This window comes from Sinocyclocheilus grahami, unplaced genomic scaffold (assembly GCF_001515645.1).
Source record: "Sinocyclocheilus grahami isolate Dianchi unplaced genomic scaffold, SAMN03320097.WGS_v1.1 scaffold2218.1, whole genome shotgun sequence".
Classification (NCBI taxonomy): Eukaryota; Metazoa; Chordata; class Actinopteri; order Cypriniformes; family Cyprinidae; genus Sinocyclocheilus; species Sinocyclocheilus grahami.
Window position 1 is genome coordinate 48,183 of NW_015507397.1, and position 11,757 is coordinate 59,939.

The 11,757-nt window shown below is 43.4% G+C and overlaps 1 long non-coding RNA gene across 1 annotated transcript in view; it reads left to right on the forward strand.

Moving 5' to 3' along the window:
• The first annotated feature begins 5,080 nt into the window (after nucleotides 1–5,080).
• The window catches only part of LOC107574417 (uncharacterized), a 16,621-nt gene continuing 9,944 nt past the window's right edge, over nucleotides 5,081–11,757 (forward strand). Inside the window, exon 1 of the long non-coding RNA XR_001607668.1 lies at nucleotides 5,081–5,092. This is a non-coding gene — a long non-coding RNA (uncharacterized lncRNA). The remainder of the gene's footprint in view (nucleotides 5,093–11,757) is intronic.

Genomic DNA, 11,757 nt, shown 5'->3' on the forward strand with positions numbered 1-11,757 from the left:
TTTTGTGTATAAAGTTGGGTATCATAGTGTTATTACAATTCCCGGTCCCACCCACTCCCGCTGACATTTTTTCCTGTCCCGTCCCAATCGCGTGATTAATAGTGATTTTGTTTCCCATCCTGCGGGATTCCCGAAAAAATCCTCTAACACACTCACACACACAAATAGTTTTTGATGATTTTTAAGATAAATGAATGAGGCCCAGTGTGTGTGTGTGTGTGTGCATGTTTATGTGGTTTATGAGGACACAAACTTGTATAATAACATGGGTATGGCAGGTAATACAAGGAGAAGGTGACTTTTCAGGACATTACTCCATGTCCCCACTTTTCAAAACGCTTATAAATCACACAGAATGGAGTGTATTGAAAATCTGAAATAGCAGAAAGTCTCCTGTGAGGGGTAGGTTTAGGGGTAGGGTTGGTGTAGGACAATAGAATATACGGTCTGTACAGTATAAAAACCATTACCCCTATGGGATGTCCCCGTAAACAACTTATCTGAAGAGTTTGTTCTTTCTGACAAGCAGCAAATAAAAAAAAAAAGTCTATAAATGATAAACGAAAGCAATTGCATATGAACTGTGTGAAATGTGGGGAGTTCAAAGAAATCAAGAGACATTTTAATCCGTTCATTTCAGCAGACTGCACCATAAAATGAGAAAATGAATTTGTTTGTAAAACTTTAATTTTACGAGCAGAACGTGTGTGGTTTCAGCAGATAGTAATCATGAAGTTGGACAGCTCATGCTGATCGCAGGCCTTCGGTCAGCATGAGCGGTTAGACTGAAATAACATCACCTTGTGGGCAGGTGCAGCTCGTCCGTAAGGGCAGGTTGGGCCGAGCACCACTAAATTATTAATCCAAAACATAGACAAATATTTTTCTGATTTTCTTGACATTTTAAGTTATAAAGTGCACAGGATATATATCAAAAATTCATCACAAGCTTCTGCAGGCATGTAAAATTACACTAAGTGGGGCAGTTGTGCCAGTGTCCTCCCAAACAGCGCCCCACAAATTTTACAATGTAAATCTGTGGTGAAAAGTGGAACTGCAGCACGCTTTAATTGAGAGACATTATTTTCACGTTACCTTATCTTGCTCCAGACCAAGACAATTTCAGTCAGCTTCAGCTGTATGTGTCTGGATCAGGTCAGTAAGTAGCTGGCATGTCTGTTTCCTATGTGGAGTAGTGTTTTAAATCAATGAAAGTGTTAATCCTGTAGTTTAAATGTGCTCACATGAAAAGTCTTTAAATAGTTCTGTTGTTTGTTTTATGTTCGTTTTGAGATGATACATGATATTAGTTTCCTCACTTAAATTACTCTACAACTTGTATAATTCTAAATCAACATTCAGAGACATTAAGGCAATAATTCTATAGCATTCTGTGTGTGTGTGTGTGTGTGTGTGTGCTTCGAGCCTGTCAATCAAGTTTAGCGTGCCGCCCACAGGCCGAATGACACAAAGACATTAGATCTCTGCCAAAAGTGTGTGTGCATGTGTTAGTCTATAAAGACTATAAGCTTTCTTGAGTTTATTATAAACTAGCGCTACGACCCAGAATCTGCCCTACCTAAATTTACAGTCAGGAGCAGCTACTGCTTGTGGAGTACGCAGGCATTTGAGGGAGCATTGCACTTTATAGTCAGAAAGGAAAATATTCTTTATGCTTGATTATATAATGAAAAACTAAAATGAGTCTAAAGAAACAACAAATAAATGATAAATAGTAAGCCAACCATAAAATAAATCAATAGAAAAAAAAGAAAAGAAAACTGTAAGGAAGTGGAAATGACTAATAAACCAACAAGTGCTCCTCTGCTGCCATCTTCTGGTTATAGTGGAAATTTCATGTCTTTTTTTTGGTCATCATGTTAAAACATTTTTTGAAATCAGATACTATTCAGACTTTTGAGCTTTAAACGCTGGAAAAAGTTGTGTGAAGTACTGGAAATTCCTCGAAAAGTATTTGAAAAGTCTCAATTCTTATAACAGTGGTCAATAAAAGTCTGATATGCTGTGTTATGATCAAAGCTGTGATTCATCTTTGGACGCTCCACACACAGGGCGCTTCTCATTTCTTATTTGTGCATCCTCGTTTTCCTTTCCTTGCTTCCTTTCTTAGGTGCACCCCTCTTGGGATGAGAGGGTAGGATGCAAAGAAAGAAAATGTGGATGGAGGAATCAAAGGAAAACTTATTTGTACATTGTCACATTAACAAGTGACACTTTTCAAGTGACTCTTGACAAAGTTTGGTTAAGACAGTCACAATAAATGTTAATAAAGCAAGATGTCCTTTTGAAAAACATGAGATGTATGGGTTATTTAAACTGCAAAGGTTAAACATAAAGTAACATTATTATTACAGATGTGAAGGGGGAAAATAATTGATAAGTATGTCCGGTTTTTCACCAAGAAAGACGTTTGCATAAGATAAACCTGTGTTTCCTCACTCATAGCTCCCCTGGAAGCTTCCTCGCTCCTCGTTCCTCACCTCCTCATGGTGCAATTAGAGAATTGAGATGTACTTAAAGTGGCTAACTTTGATCGGTTTATGGGTCACAGACTCGAGGACGGAGGAAAGAGGAAATGAGGAAGCATCAATTAGAGTATTTAGAAGCACCCACACACATTTCTTGTCATGTCGAGGGAGTAAGATTTGAAGATTTTGATTCGTCATCAGAGTTCGCCATACACATCATCGTTTTTCACAATGACATCAAGCGACTTCCATTCTGACTCAAAGCGGTGTGTTCTTACTTATGCCAGCATAATGGAGCGCTAGTGCGGCCAGCATGGAGTTCACCCAGGTGCTTGTACATCTGCAACAAATTAAGCATAGCATTAGTTCTGGCAGGTCACGTGAGCAAAGCTTGCATCGGCTGATCCACATCTACCTATAGGAATACGACACCTATCACAGCATTCCTATGTAAGGTCTATTCAGTATTATTCAGCAGCTTTATCGCTTGCTCAGGAGCAAATTACCCTCCACCATCCCCAACTCCTCCTTTCGTCACAGTCAGCACTTGGCTCTCTGATATTCCTTGTTGAATCAGATTCTTTTATCTTGAATATATTGTTACACTAAAATGTCATTAATAACATTAATGATATCTGCATTTGGTTTCATTCTGTTTACCCTAAGGGGGTTATTGGTGCTCTCCCTGCTCATTCATGTCAGGCTGCATGGATGGGCAGGGAGTTCTTGCCCAGAACAGAACCATTCCACCAATCCAAACTGTATGCTAAGTGTCAAGCATCTTTGACGATAGTGGTCCTGAGAGAAACAAGGTTAGAGGATGATTGCAGATTTCATCTCCCATCTGTATTCAAGACGAGGTGTCTGGCATCTTAAACTAACTTCACAAAAAAACTTAAGGCTTAAGTAGCACATAACTTGCCGATTTAGGAGAAATTCTTAGGGTGTTTTCACATATAGTCCGTTTTCAAAGAACCAAACCCAGTTAACTTAAAGTGAACCAGAAAGGGAACAAGCTGAAAGTGACCTCAGTCCTTATGGTGTTCACAGTATAGTGGGCTCAAAAGAGAACGTTCTTTTTTTGGTCCTCTTCAGCACTGAAGTGATCTCAGACCATTTCTTGTTCCCACCACAACTGCATAAGAACTCAGAACCCAGCTTTCTGTGCAGCAGTGGAATTCTGGAGTCTGACCTACTGGAAAATTTGGAAGATGAAGCGGACAGGGAAGGGGGTGAAGAAGAGCTGGCGATCCCTGATCAAGACATTTGCAGAGCTTTAACAACACATTTCAGTCAAATTAAAAATGAAAAGGCAACATTATGTATAAGGTTAATTCAACTTCCTTTTTTCTCACAGAAGATAGTATTAAAATGTTTCTTTGCTCCAAATGTTTTTTCCCGAAAATTCACAATAAGCAACTTTATTGTTCAGGTTTAGTAATTACTGTTTTTCTAAAGAATTATATGATATCATACCATAGTCTGTCTGAATACTCAATTCTGATTCTGATCCAAGTCAGTTTAATCACCGTTCTATATTAATGTGCTGCTTTCATCAAAGAGATCAGAGTGTTGACCACAGAAACTTGTCAATGCTGCCACATGACTTTTATTAATAAAATAGCTTCGATACTGAATCGCTACATTATTCTCAGCAACTACAGGTTAAAATTGCTGTTTTTGAAGTAACTAAATGCACAGCTTCATTGTTTGTAGAGTGAGACACACAGAAGCAATTCACATTTTCTCTCTCTCTCTCAATAATTAATTCAAATCGATGCTATAATTCATGCATTCAAATAAATGTGACCTTACCACACTACTTTACCTCAGTTTAACAGTTTCTCAAAAACTCAACACCGCTTCCAGAGCGCGGTCATCCGAAGATGGTCCTCGGGAGAATTTCGCCGCCTTTGTGGAGTGGGTACTGGTGAGAAACAGATCCCCATTCACCGTCTGCCACGCTAATGAGGAACTCACCAGCCCCACTCTGGACCCAGAGCCCAGCCAAACACCACCCCACTATGCGGAGCAACAGCCAGAGCCCACCGCAGACGGAAAGCCAGAGCCCTCCGCAACTGACGAGCCATCGCTAAAAGGAGTGACAGAGCTGAGGATCGCCCGGAGCCAGAGCCTCTTCTAAGGTCTGACCAGATGTGTGAGCCGGCAAAAAAAAGCCCACCACGATGGATTACACAGTGGAGTGTGAGGGTGTGGAGGAAAGCCTCGCCAACTGTTCCACCGCTGAGGGTGAGCTGAGGCTGAAATCAGTGGATTTGTTGGATTTGAATGCAGACATGCCTCTCCTTCTACCATCTTTTACTGAATTCTCTGTCTGTCCAGTTATCAGAATCAGAATGAGCTTTATTGCCAAGTATGTTTGCACATACAAGGAATTTGTTATAGTGTCACAAACTTCCAGTACACTGAGACAACAACAACACACAGATAATAAAAGTGAGATGTGAATAAAATACACATGCATAAATATAAACCACAAAAAAAAGAATAAATTGTATGTACAGGTGTGCTATAGATGGAATAGGAATAGAATAAAATAAAATAAGTTGTAGGGATGTACTAGGGTTTAGGGTGATAAATAAGTATAAGGTTATTGCACAGACTGTACTTTAATTGCTCAATGGGAGAACATTAACTGTTCATGAGGTAGATTGTCTGGGGAAAGAAACTGTTCTTGTGCCTGGCTGTCCTGGTATTCGGTGCTCTGTAACGCCGACCAGATGGCAAAAGTTCAAAAAGGAGATGGCTTGGATGTGATGGATCCAGAGTGATGTTCTGAGCCCTTTTCCTCTCTCTGGATGTATACAGTTCTTGGAGGGTAGGCAGGGGGGCACCAATAATCCTTTCAGAAAACACTGGAGAGCCAAACACTGCAGCTGCTGTCTGCGGCGCCATCGTAATGTAGAGTACCTCAATGGCCAAGGAGGTCATTTATGAACTGTTTGTCTGCCCTGAACTATCCGTCTGCTCTGTTATGACCATGGAGGTCGTTCCCCTGTCTCTGGCACTCCCGGTGCAGGGAGTTGCCATCTGGTGTGTGTGGGCAGCACATACCGTCCCTGAACCCCTTGATTATCCCGAACTTCCACCCAGCCTTCCTCTCCCACCTCCTCTAATCAGTCGTCTGCCATCTTCTGCCCCTCTACCGCTGCATCCGGCCAGTCCCTCAGCTCACCCTCAGCCCACCATCTGTTATGTGGTTTTCTGCGGTTCTGCCAATCTCTATTGGCGTCATGGCTGGAGGATCCCTTGTCTCCACCTCCAGCCTCTGAGTCCCGGACTCCGCCTCGACCCGTCGACCCAGCGGCTCCACCATGGCTCCTAGCTCCCTCATCTCCACCATGGCCCATCAGTCCACCAGCTCCGCCGGGCTCACCTCGGGACTACACTCCTCCAGCTTCGCCTCATCCCTTCATCCCTCCGGCTCCGTTGGGCTCCTCCCTCCCTCCAGTTCCACCTTGGTCCTCTGTCCCTGCGGCTCCTCCTCGGCCTTCAGGATCTCTGTCTACACCTCAGTCACCTGAGCCATCTGCTCCGCCTTGGCTCTCTGGATCCTCCCCGTCGCCCTGGCTCTGCGTCTCCGTCCTGGGCTCCTCTCCTACCTGCTCCGCCGCTGTCAGTCGGCCCCCTGGAGTCGTCAGCCCTTCCTCCACCATGGCTCCTCCCTCCATCTGCTACAGCATGGGTCACCTTCCTGTCTGCGTCCCACCTAGCTCCTCATGCTCCTGGCTCCTCCCTCCGTCTGATCCACCCTGGCTCCTCCATCATTCCTCTGTGGCTCCTCCCTCTGTCGTCACCACCCAGGTCATCTGCCTGCCTTCCTGCTGGCTCTTCGCCATCCCCTGTTACTATCCCAACTCCACTCCTTTGTTCTTCTCCTAAGTCCCCTCCGTCCCTCCTTAATTGTTTTGTTATGGCGCGAGGTCCCGCCTGGTCGTAGGGGGGTGCACTGTCACAGTTTGAACCTTGTTTTCCGTGTTTTCTGTTCTCCTGCCTTGTTTCAGTACTTTGACCTAGTTTCTTTCTCCCCTTGATTATGTTAGTCAGTTCACCTGTGTTTAGTTAATTTAGTCATTAATTCCCCATTCTGCTCCTTATGTTGCCGGTTAATATAAGACGACGTTTTAAAAAGTAAAACTGCCAGTTGATGGTGCTGTCACTCAGACTAATTAAAGTCACATCTATGTGATCGGCTTCATACAACGAACAAACTGAAGTATGATCAAAATCAGACAATGTATGTGAAAGTTATAATACACTTCCTGTTTCCCATTTTTCACCATAAATGTATCACCTCGCCACGGCTAAACCGTCTGAGATATGTTGACTGAGTTTGGCTGCAATCTGATGAAAACCATAGGAGTATTGCAAATTCCAGAGCATGCGTTTTTCAAAAAAACCTGAATAGCCAACTTCCTGTTGGGCGAAGCTAATGACATGCTAAATATGACGGGGCTAAACAGGCAGTGATGTAGAATCGGTGGGTGGAGCTAAACAGGCAGTGATGTAGAATCGGTGGCCGGGGCTAAACAGGCAGTGATGCAGGAGCAGGCATTGATCTTCTTCTGAGGAGGTGGTGTTTAGCCACACTGTTCATCATTTTCATCATTTTTTTTTACTCACCCTCATGTCGTTCCAAACCTGTTCTTTCTTATGTTGAACACAAAAGAAGGTACCCTGGAGAATTTTGACGAACCAAACAGTTGTTGGTCCCCATTGACCTCCATAGTAGGGAAAGAAATACTATGGAAGTCAAAGGGACCATCAACTGCTTGATTACCAGCATTCTTCAAAATATCTCCTTTTATGTTCAACATAAGAAATCAGAATCAGAAAGAGCTTTATTACCAAGTATGTTTACACACACAAGGAAAAGTTATGTCATAAAGTGTCACATTCCACAACCTGTCATTTTGGCAGATTGGCTTCAATACAAGATGTTTTTAGACTAACGAGAAAGTTTTGAGTTCTAAAACAGGATGTTTTTATAATACAATAACACCTCTTTTATATCAAAAGATCAAGGGAATTTTTATTTCTCAGTTCATGACCCCTTTAAATCTAACAAAAGAACATTACTCTATAAAACTGTAGGTGGTGTGACTCTAAAATGACCAGATCTACCCTAAAACATTCAATTCACAATACTGTTATTCAATTTGTCAGAGATGAGGAGACTTTTTTTTTTTTAAATAGCATCAATTAAGACTGACATTTTATTTTAATTATTTATATTTCTCTTTACTTTGGCTAAGTGTGTTTATGTTTTAAAAAAAAAAAAGCCATGTATAATTAAACATGCGGGGCTCTATACACTTACTTTTTAGCATTTGTACATGCATATAAAAAATTCAAAATATTATGCACATACAAAATTGCATAAATAATGTTATGAGATTAGTGTTTTAAATATAAAAATTCAGCCCCCTTAGCCCACCCCTAGCGCCGCCCCTGGGGGCATGTATTCATTTATCACAAAACATGCTTGGAATTTACAATATTACAAGTTTAATATTTAATTTATTTATTTAATTTACAAATGGTTACAAATACTTCCCAAAGTATTAGAAAAAGTATTAGCAATGATGTCAGTAAACGATGACTACCTTGTGTGACTTTAGTAAGCTGCAACATTTAGTGGATCTGTTCCAAAACCTAGTGAGATGCTTCGCTGCCTATTGCCTTCATAGGCTGCAACTTAACAGAGATAGAACTTCATAAATGACTGGTTTGAAAAGCTTTACATCACATATGGATTTTTCTACATCTCTCAACATTTATTCTCAACAATGATGTCTGGGAAATAACTTTGCATGAGAATTAGGTCTTAAGGACCTACACCAAAACAAAAATACGAAATGCATTGCTGAAATTAATATTTTTCAGGTTGCAGACGCATTCAACGAGTGAAATTGTGCTGAGTTTTGTTTTATTGTGTCGCACTCCAAAGCTCACGGAAAGGAAACCGAGAAGGCAGAAAGCAGCATCTTACTGGTTTTCTTTATTTTGCAAAAGCTTTACAATTCTGAATGATGTCTTGCTTCTATCTGTATGACCATAAATTATGGAGTAACAGTTCCCTTTCGATTCGGTCACTCTACATTGCTATGGGAATTACCCTTTCCTCCAAATACTACCGAAGCCTTATTGAATCACGGCAGTGAAACTGGCCAATGGCTTTCAAGCGCGCGAAATATGAGGGGCTCCCACTCTATATAAGCAGCGCTTGGACGTCATCTATTCAGAACCTTTTTCTTCAGCCAACCTTCTACGAGAAGCAAGAAGCCTATCAGCAAGACTACTCACAGTGATACACGCTGCAGCGGACACGCCTTCTCTTCCCCTGCTGTGTTCCGGTGAGCTTCGGAAACAAGGATGACTCCCGATTGCCTCTCCTGCGCAGAGCCAATCAAACTCTCTGATAGCCACAAGTCGTGCGTCTTCTGCCTGGGTCGCGCCCACGCAGAGGCGGCGCTTGGGGGGTCAGACTCCATCATAGTGATGTCGAGCTCCTTAGCATCCTGTCCAAGGCAGTTGATGCTGTAGAAGCCGTCTGGACGAGTGATACCTCCAGTCAGATTGCGGCTGAAAGGACACCCCACAGAGGCCTGGCCCCTTTTTCCCAGAGGTGCATGATGAGATAACGAAGTCGTGGAACACGCCACTCACCAGTCGAGTGCACAACCCAGGGTCCTCCCTCCTGTCTTCTGTGGACGGCGCTGACCAAGTGGGGTATATTTAAATCCACCCCATGGAAGAAGCCGTCGCTGCCCATCTCTGTCCTTCAGCCCCGGCGAACTGGAGAGTGAGAAACAACGCGTCTCTCCCCTCTAAACCTTGCCGCGCCACTGCAAACTTCGCCGGCAAGACTTTCACCACGGCGGGCCGAGCAGCTTCAGCACTGCACGTGATGGCGATACTCCAGGTGTATCAGGCCAAGCTGCTCAAGTCTCTGGATGAGGACGAGCTGGACCCTGAAGTGTTCAAAGAGCTGCAACGCGCCACAGATCTGGCCCTCAGAGCGACGAAGGTGACAGCTCGAACAATCGGCCACAACATGGGGAATCTTGTGGTGCTAGATCGTCACCTGTGGCTTACTCTGACCGAGTTAAAGGACTCTGAAAAAACGGCCCTTCTGGACACTCCCATGAATCCCTCAGGTCTCTTCGGAGCAGCGGTAGAGACGTTCACGGAGCACTTCACTGAAGTGCAGAAACAGTCGAAAGCTATTAACCACTTCCTGCCAAAGCGCACCGGCGCGAACCCTCCTGCGCATTCCTGCTCCTCCTCAGCGCAGCACGCAGGAAGACCGCACGCCTCTTCTGCTGCTGTTCGGCACGAACATGAGCCGGCGCTTCGGCCAATGCTGTCTTTGCTCGAAGGGCCAGAGACCCCGCCCTAACAGAGACGGCAGGCCACCGGCACCGGAATCAAAGCCGCGTTCCTGATGCTGTCTCTCAGGGAGGAAATCTATACCCAGCGCTGAAGACGAGCCACTGAAAAAGTCTGCTCGCTCTGCTGTGTGTGTTCACCATGCCCCCCTGCCAGTTAGGGTTAGGGTTAGGCAGTGAGAGCAATTATCATGTTTGTGTTTTGACTGTTCCTCTATGCAGTGCAATAAAGTCAAAAAACATACAAAGCTCACCTCAATATCAAAGCAATTCTCCTCCTTTCACTCCCCTCTCCCCATCACTCACTCTCACACTCGTGTGGTATTAAACTCCCCGCCCCCCAACAGCGAATTATCCCTCATGGTGTGCAGTCTGCCTCGGCCACTGTCACAGTTCACAGAAGCGTGGCAGGCACTGCCAGGGGTATCAGAGTGGGTTATGAAATCAATAAAGAACGGCAACATGCTTCACTTCTTCCGCAAGCCACCCCGTTTCAAAGGTGTGTTAATGTCCACTGTACGTGAGTGGAATGCTTCAGTTCTGCGAGAGGAAATACACAACCTCCTCGCAAAATGCGCTGTAGAGACAGTCCCCCTAGCAGACTGCGAGAGCGGCTTCTACAGTAGCTATTTTCTGGTACCAAAGACGGCGGACCGCTGAATCGCACGCTTTCGAAGCGCTCGTTCAAAATGATTACGCTGAGACAAATCCTCTCACACATCAGACCGAGAGATTGGTTTATCTCTGTGGATTTAAAGGATGGTTATTTTCATATTCAGGTAGCCCCTCGCCACAGGCGTTTTCTGAGATTTACATTCGAGGGGATAGCGTACCAATTCAAGGTCCTACCCTTCGGTTTATCCCTGGCTCCTCGTACGTTTACGAAATGCATGGATGCCGCTCTCTCTCCTCTGAAGCAGAGGGGAATGCGCATCCTGAACTATCTCGACGATTGGCTAGTCATAGCCCAATCAGAGAGCATGCTGCTCACCGACAAGCTCAGACTCCTCGCTCATCTTTTAGGGCTGACTGTGAATATGCAAAAGAGCATGCTGGTACTGTTGTGGAATTTTCCTTGTTCAAAAGAAATTGCTAAAGAGGTTTCGAAGCCAGTAGACTTTATTGATCAAACAAAAAACCGAGTTACGGTTTGCAAAGGCAACTCCCGAATGTCTTTTCTACACAGATATATATATGCCTGGAGCTGGTTACATAATTATATTATGTATTGTTGTATTTTTAGACAGGTGTTTCTTACCATATATAGAATGATCAATAGCTGTCATGTATATTTCTAGGTCTTGAACAGATTCTTTCCATATATGCAGGGTCTTCAAGTTTTAAATAGTTCACTCAGTTCTTTCACTGCAGCTTTTAACCCACAGTTACTACACATAGTCTCTTTAAATAATAATTGTAGAATAATGTTGTCTTATTTATAGGCATAATTATATGTATTATATTGAATTAAGATCCCTGAAAATCTTCTACATGTATTATATTGAATTAAGATCCCTGAAAATCTTCTACATTCTCCCCCCCTGAGGCTTAATTAAGCCTCACTCACCTGACTTTCCCAGAGCGTTACTTCATAAATTAAGTTTCTCAGCTTTAGTGCCATAGTGACTAAATGAAGTCACACAGATTCATTACCAATGAACCAATTATGCAATCACGCTCCGGAGGATATCAGAACCAAACATCTCCCCTCAAAGTTCTTGATTGGATCTGTTGCAGAAGGGAGTAAAAGATTCTGATTCCCTAACTTATTAAATATATTGGGGGTATGATCAGTAATTCAATTTTGTCAGCATAATATATCACACAAACTCAAAATTAAAACAAAGCATGCATAA